The 13,847-nt window shown below is 41.4% G+C and overlaps 1 long non-coding RNA gene across 2 annotated transcripts in view; it reads right to left on the reverse strand.

Annotated features, from left to right (window-relative positions):
* The window catches only part of LOC121818724 (uncharacterized), a 76,051-nt gene that overhangs the window by 18,340 nt on the left and 43,864 nt on the right, over window positions 1-13,847 (reverse strand). For both annotated transcript variants that reach the window (XR_006058794.2, XR_009599632.1), the window contains one exon: window positions 13,421-13,522. This is a non-coding gene — a long non-coding RNA (uncharacterized LOC121818724). The remainder of the gene's footprint in view (window positions 1-13,420; window positions 13,523-13,847) is intronic.

The raw sequence follows: 13,847 nt of genomic DNA on the forward strand, positions 1-13,847 counted from the left end.
CCTCTTAGGTCATCTCTCATCTTTTTTTCTTTTGTTTTGCCCCAAGTATAGACTTAACTTTATCTTTAATTTTAGTTTTAACTTTCAACTTTTTCATTGAATTTTTCACTTCAGCCAGCATATTGTTAATTTCCAATAATTCTTTCTGGTTATTTGCTTTTCCTTTTTCATAGCACATTATTCTTATTTTATAGTTTTAATATTTTCCCAAATCTTTGAGCATATTACAATTCTGCTTTTTTTTTTCTTCACTTTAAGTTACTTTCTTTTTTATTTCTGTTTCTTTAACTGACATTAGTTTCTTTCTTTTCTGTTTTTTTTTCTTTTCGACTTGGCCCTTTTCTCCCATGTTCTGGTTCTTGTACGTGACTTGGTTGTCATATACTGTTGTCTATCAACATTTAAAAATGAAAGACCAGGCTGACTATTCTAAAGTGTTGTTAAGAACTTCCTCTTTTATTGTCTGAATCCATCTGTTTCCTAATCAGCCTTTCTTGGGGAGGAAAAATTTGACTGGAAGATCCATGTTTCTAAATTACACCATCTCTGCTTTAGAGTATGTGGAAAAGGAATTTTCTGACAGGCTCTGTGCCCGCAAATCCCAGAAAGAGGAAAGTTTTGCTGAAAAAAAGGCTCCTTCCCACACTAGCAGCCTTGGTTCATTTACAACTTTTCTTAATTTTCCTAAGTACTGCTACTGCTACTGCTAAGTCACTTCAGTCGTGTCTGACTCTGTGCAACCCCATAGATGGTAGCCCACCAGGCTCTCCCGTCCCTGGGATTCTCCAGGGCAAGAACACTGGAGTGGGTTGCCATTTCCTTCTCCAATGCATGAAAGTGAAAAGTGAAAGTGAAGTCACTCAGTCGTGTCCGACTCTTGGCGACCACATGGACTGCAGCCTACCAGGCTCCTCCACCCATGGGATTTTCCAGGTAAGAGTACTGGAGTGGGGTGCCATTGCCTTCTCCGTCTCCTAAGTACATCCACTTGTTTTTGTCTGGGGCGGGGCCGTGGCGGGGGGCTGGCATTTTATTCCCAAAAGATGGGAGAGGAGAGTTTCCTCCACCCTAAATCTTCAACACATCTCCTTGCCATCATCCCCACTTCTAACTCCCACCCTGCAACGGCTGACACTGAGCCTAAACCTCTGTGTCTCTGAAAGACTTAATGGTACCCTCCCCACCCCACTCACTCCCCATGGCTAACCCACCGGCCTCCCCCAGAGCTGGAGCCTTTGTTTCCCTATTTCCTCTACTCAGCATGCTTCACCGCTTATCAATTTTCCCACAGTTATTGAAATCTCTTACATGCTGAAGGATCTCCTTAAAGCATCTTCCCTTTGTAAGTTAAATTTTTTTATTTTTATTGAAGTACACTTGGTTTATAATGTTGTATTCATTTCTGGTGTACAGAAAAGGGATTCAGTTATATGTGTGTGTGTGTGTGTGTGTGTGTGTGTTCAGTCATGAGTGACTCTTTGTAACCTCATGGACTGTAACCCATCATGCTCCTCTGATCATGGGATTTCCCAGGCAAAAATACTGGAGTGGGCTGCCATTTCCTTCTCCAGGGGACATTCCTGATCCAGGGATTAAACCTGTGTCTCCTGCTGTGGCAGGTGGATGCTTTACCAATTAGCCACCAGGGAAGCCATATAATATACATTATTTTCATATTCTTTTCCATTAAGATTATATGTATATACATATTTGTATATATATTATTTTCCATTAAGATTTTCCGTTATGTATATATATATACACATGTATACGCATGTGTGTATATATACATACATATACCTATGCATGCATGCTAAATCGCTTCAGTCATGTCTGACTCTTTGTGTCCCTATGGATTGTAGCCTCCCAGGCTTGCCAAGCGCGTCTGTCCATGGGATTCTTCAGGCAAGAATACTTGAGTGGGTTGCCATGCCCTCCTCTAGGGGATCTTCCCAACCCAGGGATCAAACCTGCGTCACTTGCAGCTCCTGCATTGCAGGCAGACTCTTTACCACTGAGCCACCAGGGGAAGCCCTTTGTATATACATACATTACTTTCATATTCTTTTCCATTAAGATTTACCACAGGATACTGAATATAGTTCCATATGCTATATAATAGGACCTTGTTATTCATTCATTCTGTTTATAATTGTTACTGTTCTTCAGTCGCTAAGTCGTGTCTGACTTTTTGCAACATGGAAACTAATTTCTTTTATTGTTCCTTTCATATAATTGTAATGGGCTATTGAAAGTGAGAGAGTATGAAATACACTAATTTTATTGTATAGAGCCGCCCACCTGCAGAAACTTATAAAGGAAAGAAATAACTAGACACTCACATCCACATGGCCTTGCCATGACCATCATCTGGAGGTGGACCAATTATATCTGGTGGAGATCATGACACACATTTATGTCTGCGTGTGTTTATTCACATGATATTTTAAACTTTTTCTACAGTGCTGTGAAGCCTGTACCTTTATCATTTTAATGAATGTGTGAGTGCTGTGAAGCCTGTACCTTTATCATTTTAATGAATGTGTGAGCTTCCAAGGGGGTCCTGCAACAGCTCCCTAGAAGCACACCAGATGGAGGCATCATTAACCCCACTTAGCACATGAGAAAACCTTGGAGGCAAAGACACTTGGCAAAGTGGCAAGTGGTGACCCACAAATGAGAAATCATATCACCACATTCCCAATCCTGGTCCTTCCTTACTAGTGACATTGCTCTGGCATGAAATAAGTGGAGCTCACAGCAAATAGAATCACCACTCCGTCTTCCCAGTCACAGACTCCATGCCCAGAATTCCTCCCTCGTCTTGGGCCCAAGACAGTAAAAGAGGAGGAAGTTGACTCTTCCTTTGTTGGGCCAAGAGTTCAGCTGGGAGCAGCTGGAGAAGCCATTTTTAGTTCAGCTATATCCAAACTTAAATCCAGAGGAAAGGGCTGTGACCCAGAAAGGGCTCCCTGGAACTTTGTAATTCACTAAATGCTGGAAAATTCTATTTCCCTATGTTCTGAGGGGAACCAGTGGAAATTCGTCCAGCAACTTTATGCCTCTTTCCTCAGGTATGAATAACCTAACCTTATCAAGCTGAGCAGGAAACCAATGAATCACCAAGGAACACAGGCTGAGCAGGAAGGGTCCTAAGGAGAGTGAACTGCCAGCCCTTCCCCACCGCAGAGCCTTCAGTGAGTAGTTACGTGAACCTCAGCAGTTCCTTCACCTCTCTGGTGCCCGGTTTCCCCTCTTGTAAAATGAAAAAGATAGAAAGGAAAAACAAACAAAAATAAAGCACCTCCTGCCTTGTAAGGACACTATGACATTAGCAATAATCATATATGAGAGTCCTCAACATAGCATCAGGTCTGGCACATCCTATGTCTTCAGGAAATTGTCTCTATCTACATAATCCTATGCCTTCCGGGGATGTGTTTCCCTGAAAATTCACACATTCCCCACTGTGTGGGAACCACCCAGGCTGACCTCCAGGCTGTGCCGTTTACCCAGGCTCTTCTAAGATTCCAGCCAGCTCCACCCCCACATTTTTCTGTGCTCTTCCTGTTTGTTTGGTTTCTTTGTTTGGTTGGTTTCGGGTTTGTTTATTCATTTTGCTTCTGTTTGGTTTTTGTTTGTTTGTTTGTTTTCCCAGCATGAAGCTTCCTGGTTCATTTCAATCCTAGCTCCTAATAAATTGACGTTAGAGCTGTCCCCCGCTGCATGAGATTTTTGCCTATGGTAGTTTCAAACTATCTCAGACTACCTGGTGTTTCTGCTGGGTTTCTATGCAGTCCATTTCCCCTAGCTTCAGATATAAACTGTCAGACACAGACCATTACAGATGCTTCAAGATCTGCCCTTGGATGAGGTTCCCTGTAAGTCAGGGACATGGACTGTGGCTCGAGGTCTCACAGTCTCACTGACTTTGAACTTGGGGTACCCTCCTCTCTGCCTGGTAAGCTGAGAGCCAGCCTTCAGCAGTCTAGATCAAAGTGGGCTAGCAGGTCAGCATCAGCAACCAACATCAGGTTCTCTCCCTCTCAGACTTCATACTTCCTCACCAATGCTCCTCCTTGGAAAGACCTGTGTGCTACTGGAGAAGGGGTGGGTTTACTGGGGAAGTGTGTGTCGTGGGGGGTGTACTGCCTTAGGTCTGTCTGTGCTTCTCTGTGCACTGCCTTTTCCACGCTGCTCTCCACTCTCCTCAATACTCACAACTGTGGCAGCATTACTATACCAAACACCTTCTCTCCACTACTCTTAAAATATACAGAGCCACAGCCTGCTTTCCTGAAAAGTTGCCAACTTGCCAATCAGCTAAGTCAAACCATTTCCATGTCGATGAGGAAGAACCAGAAAAAGACCCAAGAAGACAATATTTGCGATATACATGAAAAAGTGTTGCTGCCGCCTTTTGTGTGTTAAGAGTTCAGATAATCAATAAGAAAAACATTAGCTCCCTCTCTGAATTTGGAAATAGCATGAAAAATATACTCACCTAAAAGAACACATAATTTGTAAATGTGCCTATGACAGCATATTCAACCTCACAAGTCATCAAGAAAATGCAAACGCAGATAACTACATGTTTCTCATCTACAGAATCTACAGAATGACTTAAAATCTAGTGCTTAATTCTGAGATGAGCACTGGCACTCTTGACTGGGGAGAATACAAATTGGAATAGGCACAGCTCATGAATATATCAAAAGCCTTAAACACACTTTGACTCTTTGATTCAGTAATTCCACTTGTGGAATACTAGCTAAGAGGGAAAAATACATGAAATGAAGATATTTATGTTCACAGGGTTTATGAAAGCAGTGTTTAACAAAGAAAAGGAGACAACTTAGTAATTAAAATGAATTAAAATTCTTTCATATTTCTACATGGAAAAATGGTTATGACATAATGTTTGGAAGGGAAAACTCAGCACTCAAAATTACACGTGTGCTCTGTGCTAAGTCACTTTAGCAGTGTCGACTCTTTATCATGCTATGGACTGTAAGCCTTCCAGGTTCCTCTGCCCATGGAATTCTCCAGGTAAGAAAGAATACTGGAGTGGGTTGCGATGCTCTCCTCCAAGGGATCTTCCCAATCCCGGATCAAACCTGCACCTCCTACGTCTCCTTCAGTGGCAGTCAGGTTCTTTACCACGAGTGCCACCTGGGAAATTTTAGTCAAGGAAATCTCAGTAGTACAAAACAAAGGTCCGCAGATGCAAAAAAAAAAAATTAAAAGCTAGAAATAAAAATACCTTCACGTCCAGAAATTAGGGCTTCTCTGATGTCTCAACAGGTAAAGAATTTGTCTACAATGCAGGAGACATGGAGACACCTGCTCAGTTCCTGGGTTGGAAAGATCCCCTGGAGGAGGAAAATGGCAACCCACTCCAATATTCTTGCCTGAAAAATCCAGTGGACAGAGGAGCCTGGCAGGCTACAGTCTGTGGGGTCACAAAGAGTCAGACATGAGTAACTGATACATGACAGGTATCAGAGCTTAAGAGCAGTTGTTAGAATTGGGTTTGATTTTTTTCCCCCTCTCCATTTAGCCTTTTTACACAAAATGCATCTATTCCTTTGATGAAGGACAAACCTTTTATTAGAATTTTTAAACTTTTTATGAGAAATTCATTTAAATTAAAGAATTAAAGCCCTCAAGTAAAATCTGTCCACCTCTGCCTCTAAGAACTCATAGCCCTCTCCTAAGAAGGGGACCAGCAGCAAGTGTATGTTAGTCTGGGGTGGACATAAAGCAGGCAGGGGTACACCTCCTGTGGGCAACTCCTACCTTGTATGGTGCTTGGAAGAAAGAGAAAATCCCCAACATGGCCTCCATCGCACCCTCTTATCCCTTGGAGGGTTGTAGGGGGGTTACACCAACCCTGTCCTACACGCATTAGAGTCTGCCAGGGCTGAGACTCAATCCTGGTTCTACTGCCATGATCAAATTCTTGTCACTGTTCCCAACCTCAGTTTTCTTACCTTTAAAATGTGTCCTTCAGGAGGGAAAGGGGCTAGGGATGAATTGGGAGATTGGGATTGACATATATGTACTATTGATACTCTGGATAAAATAGATAACTAATGAGAACCTACTATACAGCACAGGGAACTCTACCCAGTGCTCTGCGGTGCCCTAAAAAGGAAGGAAATCCAAAAAAGAGAGGATATGTATGTGTATCGCTGATTCACTTTGCTGTACAGCAGAAACTAACACAGCAATGTAAAGCAAGTATACACCAATAAAAATTAACTAAAAAATAAAATAAAATGGGCCCTTGACAACATCCTGTTTGAAGGTACTCATGGGAACTAAGTGAGATGAGAACTGCTTTATTGTTTCAAGACAGAGCTGAGCTTTTTACCTCATTAATAAATATCTAACACATTAAGACACACTAGTAACAGATTTCTGTGATTTAATGTCAGACTCTTGCCATATTATCTAATGTCTCATATAATTATTACATCTTTTTAAAATAGTCCTCATTTCTTTAATATTAGGTACTTTCATGATTAAATCTTCTAAAATATCAAACATGTCCCCACTAGCTGAACTACTCTCTATTAAAGACTGTGCTGTGTGCTTAGTCACTCAGACATGTCCCACTCTTTGAGACCCCAGGGACTATTAAATACTATTTACCTTCTTTTCAGATTTGCCTGGGGTCCTTACCATAAACCAAGTGTTCCAGCGAAGGAGAAAGGAACAGATAACTTAAACTCCTATGTGCTGAGTAAGACATCATATTGTCTGTTTCATGATTAACTGGCTAATGTATCACTCATAACAAACAAGCTTTGAAGATCTCTTCAATTTCATAGATGAGAAATATGAGGCTCAGAGAAGTCAAGTAAAATGCTGAGTGTAACCCAGCTAGAAGGCAGTAAAGCCACAAAACCAGATGGAGTCCCAAAGCCTCAGCTCCTTGGTAGCCCAAGGGTGCAGTCACATTCTCTCCTTAAGGAAGGAGCCGATATTTTTTTTGTTTTTTTGTTTGTTTTAATTTAAATTTATTTATTTTAATTGGAGGCTAATTACAATATTGTACTGGTTTTGCCATACATCAGCATGAATCCACCACGGGTATACACGTGTTCCCCATCCTGAACCCCCCTCCCACCATCACCTTAATACCAAAACCTAACAAAGATGCCACAAAAAAAGAAAACTACAGGCCAATATCACTGATGAACATAGATGCAAAAATCCTTAACAAAATTCTAGCAATCAGAATCTAACAACACATTAAAAAGATCATACACTATGACCAAGTGGGCTTTATCGCAGGGATGCAAGGATTCTTCAATATCCACAAATCAATTAATGTAATTCACCACATTAACAAATTGAAAAAATAAAAGCCATATGATTATCTCAATAGATGCAGAGAAATCCTTTGACAAAATTCAACATCCATTTATGATTAAAACTCTCCAGAAAGCAGGAATAGAAGGAACACACCTCAACATAATAAAAGCTATATATGACAAACCAACAGCAAACATTATCCTCAATGGTGAAAAATTGAAAGCATTTCCCCTAAAGTCAGGAACAAGACAAGGGTGCCCACTCTCACCACTACTATTCAACATAGTTCTGGAAGTTTTGGCCACAGCAATCAGAGCAGAAAAAGAAATAAAAGGAATCCAAATTGGAAAAGAAGTAAAACTCTCACTGTTTGCAGATGACATGATCATCTACATAGAAAACCCTAAGGAGCCAAGATGTTTTAGAACGCTACTTTGCTCTTGTATCTCATCTGAATAGTTTGTTCAGCTTTCTACTCTTGTTGTTCAGTTGTTTAGTTACTTAGTTTTGGGCTTCCTGTCCATAAGGAATTTGTGGTACTTTTTGGTGCTTTTAACCTGTCCTACCTGGCAACCACTCCAGTACTCTTGCCTGGAAAACCCCACGGACGGAGGAGCTAGGTACACTACAGTCTATGGAGTCTCAGAGTCGGACACAACAGAGCAACTTCACTTTCACTAAGAAATTAATTAAGCAAATTTTAGGCTTATGTCCAAAGACTAGTTAACTGTAAGTGAGGTTCTGGGAAGTCCTCCCGTTCAGTTCAGTTCAGTTCAGACGCTCAGTCGTGTCCGACTCTTTGCGACCCTATGAATCGCAGCACGCCAGGCCTCCCTGTCCATCACAGAGTTCACTCAGACTCACATCCATCGAGTAAGTGATGCCACCCAGCCATCTCATCCTTAGTCGTCCCCTTCTCCTCCTGCCCTCATCCCTCCCAGCATCAGAGTCTTTTCCAGTGAGTCAACTCTTCGCATAAGGTGGCCAAAGTACTGGAGTTTCAGCTTTAGCATCATTCCTTCCAAAGAAATCACAGGGTTGATGTCCTTCAGAATGGACTGGTTGGATCTCCTTGCAGTCCAAGGGACTCTCAAGAGTCTTCTCCAACACCACAGTTCAAAGGCATCAATTCTTCGGTGCTCAGCTTTCTTCACAGTCCAACTCTCACATCCATACATGACCACTGGAAAAAATATAGCTTTGACTAGACAGACCTTTGTTGGCAAAGTAATGTCTCTGCTTTTGAATATGCTATCTAGGTTGGTCATAATTTTTCTTCCAAGAAGTAAGTGTCTTTTAATTTCATGGCTGCAGTCACCATCTGCAATGATTTTGGAGCCCCAAACAAATAAAGTCTGACACTGTTTCCACTGCTTCCCCATTTATTTCCCATGAAGTGATGGGACCAGATGCCATGATCTTCCTTTTCTGAATGTTGAGTTTTAAGCCACTTCAGTATTCTTGCCTTGAGAACCCCATGAACAGTATGAAAAGGCAAAATGATAGGATACCAAAGAGGAACTCCCCAGGTCATTAGGTGCCCAATATGCTACTGGAGATCAGTGGAGAAATAACTCCAGAAAGAATGAAGGGATGGAGCCAAAGCAAAAACAATACCCAGTTGTGGATGTGACTGATGATAGAAGCAAGATCCGATGCTGTAAAGAGCAATATTGCGTAGGAACCTGGAATGTCAGGTCCATGAATCAAGGTAAATTGGAAGTGGCCAAACAAGAGATGGCAAGGGTGAACGTCGACATTCTAGGAATCAGTGAACTAAAATGGACTGGAATGGGTGATTTTAACTTAGATGACCATTACATCTACTACTGCGGGCAGGAATCCCTCAGAAGAAATGGAGTAGCCATCATGGTCAACAAAAGAGTCTGAAATGCAGTATTTGGATGCAATCTCAAAAACAACAGAATGATCTCTGTTCATCTCCAAGGCAAACCATTCAATATCACCTTTATCCAAGTCTATGCCCCAACCAGTAATGCTGAAGAAACTGAAGTTGAACGGTTTTATGAAGACCTACAAGATCTTTTAGAACTAACCCCTAAAAAAGATGTCCTTTTCATTATACGGGACTGGAATGCAAAAGTAGGAAGTCAAGAAACACCTGGAGTAACAGGCATTTTTGGCCTTGGAATGCAGAATGAAGCAGGGCAAAGACTAATAGAGTTTTGCCAAGTAAATGCACTGGTCATAGCAAACACCCTCTTCAAACAACACAAGAGAAGACTCTACCCATGGACATCACCAGATGGTCAACACCGAAATCTGATCGATTATATTCTTGGCAGCCAAAGATGGAGAAGCTCTATACAGTCAACAAAAACAAGACCAGGAGCTGACTGTGGCTCAGATCATGAACTCCTTATTACCAAATTCAGACTTACATTGAAGAAAGTAGGGAAAACTGCTAGACCATTCAGGTATGACCTAAATCAAATACCTTATGATTATACAGTGGAAGTGAGAAATAGATTTAAGGGTCTAGATCTGATAGATAGAGTGCTGATGAACTATGGAATGAGGTTAGTGACATTGTACAGGAGAAAAGGATGAAGACGATTCCCATGGAAAAGAAATGCAAAAAAGCAAAATGGTTGTCTGAGGAGGCCTTACAAATAGCTGTGAAAAGAAGAGAAGCAAAAAGCAATGGAGGAAAGGAAACATATAAGCATCTGAATGCAGAGTTCCAAAGAATAGCAAGAAGAGATAAGAAAGCCTTCTTCAGAGATCAATGCAAAGAAACAGAGGAAAAAAACAACAGAATGGGAAAGACTAGAGATCTCTTCAAGAAAATTAGAGATACCAAGGGAACATTTCATGCAAAGATGGGCTCGATAAAGGACAGAAATGGTATGGACCTAAGAAGCAGAAAATATTAAGAAGAGATGGCAAGAATACATGGAAGAACTATACAAAAAAGATCTTCAAGACCCAGATCATCATGATGGTGTGATCACTAATCTAGAGTCAGACATCTTGGAATGTGAAGTCAAGTGGGCCTTAGAAAGCATCACTATGAACAAAGCTAGTGGAGGTGATGGAATTCCAGTTGAGCTGTTTCAAATTCTGAAAGATGATGCTGTGAAAGTGCTGCACTCAATATGCCAGCAAATTTGGAAAACTCAGCATTGGCCACAGGACAGGAAAAGGTCCGTTTTCATTCCAATTCCAGAGAAAGGCAATGCAAAAGAATACTCAAACATTGCACTCATCTCACATGCTAGTAAAGCAATGCTCAAAATTCTCCAAGCCAGGCTTCTGCAATACATGAACTGTGAAATCCCTGATGTTCAAGCTGGTTTTAGAAAAGGCAGAGGAACCAGAGATCAAATTGCCAACATCCGTTGGATCATCAAAAAAGCAAGAGAGTTCCAGAAAACATCTATTTCTGCTTTATTGACTATGCCAAAGCCTTTGACTGTGTGGATAACAATAAACCGTGGAAAATTCTGAAAGAGATCGGAATACCAGACCACCTGACCTGCCTCTTGAGAAATCTGTATGCAGGTCATGAAGCAACAGTTAGAACTGGACATGGAACAACAGACTGGTTCCAAATAGGAAAAGGAGTACGTCAAGGCTGTATATTGTCACCCTGCTTATTTAACTTATATGCAGAGTACATCATGAGAAACGCTGGACTGGAAGAAACACAAGCTGGAATCAAGATTGCGGGGAGAAATATCAATAACCTCAGATATGCAGATGACACCACCCTTATGGCAGAAAGTGAAGAGGAGCTAAAAGCCTCCTGATGAAAGTGAAAGAGGAGAGTGAAAAAGTTGGCTTAGAGCTCAACATTCAGAAAATGAAGATCATGGCATCTGGTCCCATCACTTCATGGGAAATAGATGGGAAACAGTAGAAACAGTGTCAGACTTCATTTTTGAGGGCTCCAAAATCACTGCAGATGGTGACTGCAGCCATGAAATTAAAAGATGCTTACTCCTTGGAAGAAAAGTTATGACCAACCTAGATAGTATATTCAAAAGCAGAGACATTACTTTGCCGACTAGGGTCCGTCTAGTCAAGGCTATGGTTTTTCCAGTAGTCATGTATGGATGTAAGAGTTGGACTGTGAAGAAGGCTGAGCACCGAAGAATTGATGCGTTTTAACTGTGGTGTTGGTGAAGACTCTTGAAGGTCCCTTGGACTGCAAGGAGATCCAACCAGTCCATTCTGAAGGAGATCAGCCCTGTGATTTCTTTGGAAGGAATGATGCTAAAGCTGGAACTCCAGTACTTTGGCCACCTCATGCAAAGAGTTGACTCATTGGAAAAGACTCTGATGCTGGGAGGGATTGGGGCAGGAGAAGAGGACGACAGAGGATGAGATGGCTGGATGGCATCACAGACTCGATGGACGTCAGTCTGAGTGAATTCTGGGAGATGGTGATGGACAGAGAGGCCTTGCGTGCTGCGATTCATGAGGTTGTAGAGAGTCGGACACGACTGAGCAACTGAACTGAACTGAGCTTTAAGCCAACTTTTTCACTCTCTACTTTCAGTTTCATCAAGAGGCTTTTAGTTCCTCTTCACTTTCTGCCATAAGGGTGGTGTCATCTGCATGTCTGAAGTTATTGATATTTCTTCTGGCAATCTTGATTCTAGCTTGTGCTTTTTCCAGTCCAGCGTTTCTCATGATGTACTCTGCATATAAGTTAAATAAGCAGGGTGACAATATACAGCCTTGAGGTACTCCTTTTCTATTTGGATCCAGCCTGTTGTTCTATGTCCAATTCTAACTGTTGCTTCCTGACCTGCATATTGGTTTCTCAAGAGGCAGGTCAGGTGGTCTGGTATTCCCATCTCTTTCAGAATTTTCCACAATTTATTGTGATCCACACAGTCAAAGGCTTTGGCATAGTCAAGAAAGCAGAAATAGATGTTTTTCTGGAACACTGTTGCTTTTTCCACAATCCAGCGGATGTTGGCAATTTGATCTCTGGTTCCTCTGCCTTTTCAAAAACCAGCTTGAACATCAGGACGTTCATGGTTCATGTATTGCTGAAGCCTGGCTTTGAGAATTTTGAGCATTACTTTACTAGCATGTGAGATGAGTACAATGTGCGGTAGTTTGGGCATTCTTTGGCATTGCCTTTCTTTGGGATTGGAATGAAAACTGACCTTTTCCTGTCCTGTGGCCAATGCTGAGTTTTCCAAATTTGCTGGCATATTGAGTGCAGCACTTTCACAGCATCATCTTTCAGGATTTGAAATAGCTCCACTGGAGTTCCATCACCTCCACTAGCTTTGTTCATAGTGATGCTTTCTAAGGCCCACTTGACTTCACATTCCAGGATGTCTGGCTCTAGGTGAGTGATCACACCATCGTGATTATCTGAGTCATGAAGCCCTTTTTTGTACAGTTCTTTTGTGTATTCTTGCCACCTCTTCTTAATATCTTCTGCTTCTGTTAGGTCCATACCATTTCTGTCCTTTATCGAGCCCATCTTTGTGTGAAATGTTCCCTTGGTATCTCTGATTTTCTTGAAGAGATCTCTAGTCTTTCCCATTCTGGTTTTTTTTCCCTCTATTTCTTTGCATTGATCTCTGAAGGCGGCTTTCTTATCTCTTCTTGCTATTCTTTGGAACTCTGCATTCAGATGCTTATATCTTTTCTTTTCTCCTTGGCTTTTCACATCTCTTTTCACAGCTATTTGTAAGGCTTCCCCAAACAGCCATTTGCTTTTTTGCATTTCTTTTCCATGGTGATGGTCTTGATCCCTGTCTCCTGTACAATGTCAAGAACTTCAGTCCATAGTTCATCAGGCACTCTGTCAGATCTTGTCCCTTAAATCTATTTCTCACTTCCACTATATAATCATAAGGGATTTGATTTAGGTCATACCTGAATAGTCTAGTGGTTTTCCTACTTTCTTCAATTTAAGTCTGAATTTGGTAATAAGGAGTTCATGATCTGAGCCACAGTCAGCTCCTGGTCTTGTTTTTGCTGACTGTATAGAGCTTCTCCATCTTTGGCTGCCAAGAATATAATTAATCTGATTTTGGTGTTGACCATCTGGTGATGTCCTCCCAATAGCGAGGTGCAAAGACCTCGGGACTCAGTCTTTGCTTACCTGGCTGGTCTTTGGCTTCAGTTCCCCAGCTGCCATTCAGATAGTTGCAGTTGCTTTATTTATGAATTCTGAGCACAGGCGACACTATTATCCAACATGAACCTACATGTATTACAAAATAAAATGTTAAACTGTTACAGTAATCACTGCCAGCTTCTATTAAATGCCTTTTTTGTCCCACTGTCATTATGTAGACATTGCCTCTTTAAAACTCTGGTGTGTAATTGTTCTTGTATCCATTTTACAGATAGGGAAACTGAGACTAAAAATTTCCACACCTGGCCAAAGACATTCTGTGAAGAGTTTACTTCTCATCAACATAAGACATGTTGAGTGTGGAATTTTGATTAAAGCTCTATAACCAATGAGCAACCCACTCCAGTACTCTTGCCTGAAAAATCCCATGGACAGAGGAACGTGGTGGGCT

This window comes from Ovis aries, chromosome 2, assembly GCF_016772045.2.
Source record: "Ovis aries strain OAR_USU_Benz2616 breed Rambouillet chromosome 2, ARS-UI_Ramb_v3.0, whole genome shotgun sequence".
Classification (NCBI taxonomy): domain Eukaryota; kingdom Metazoa; phylum Chordata; class Mammalia; order Artiodactyla; family Bovidae; genus Ovis; species Ovis aries.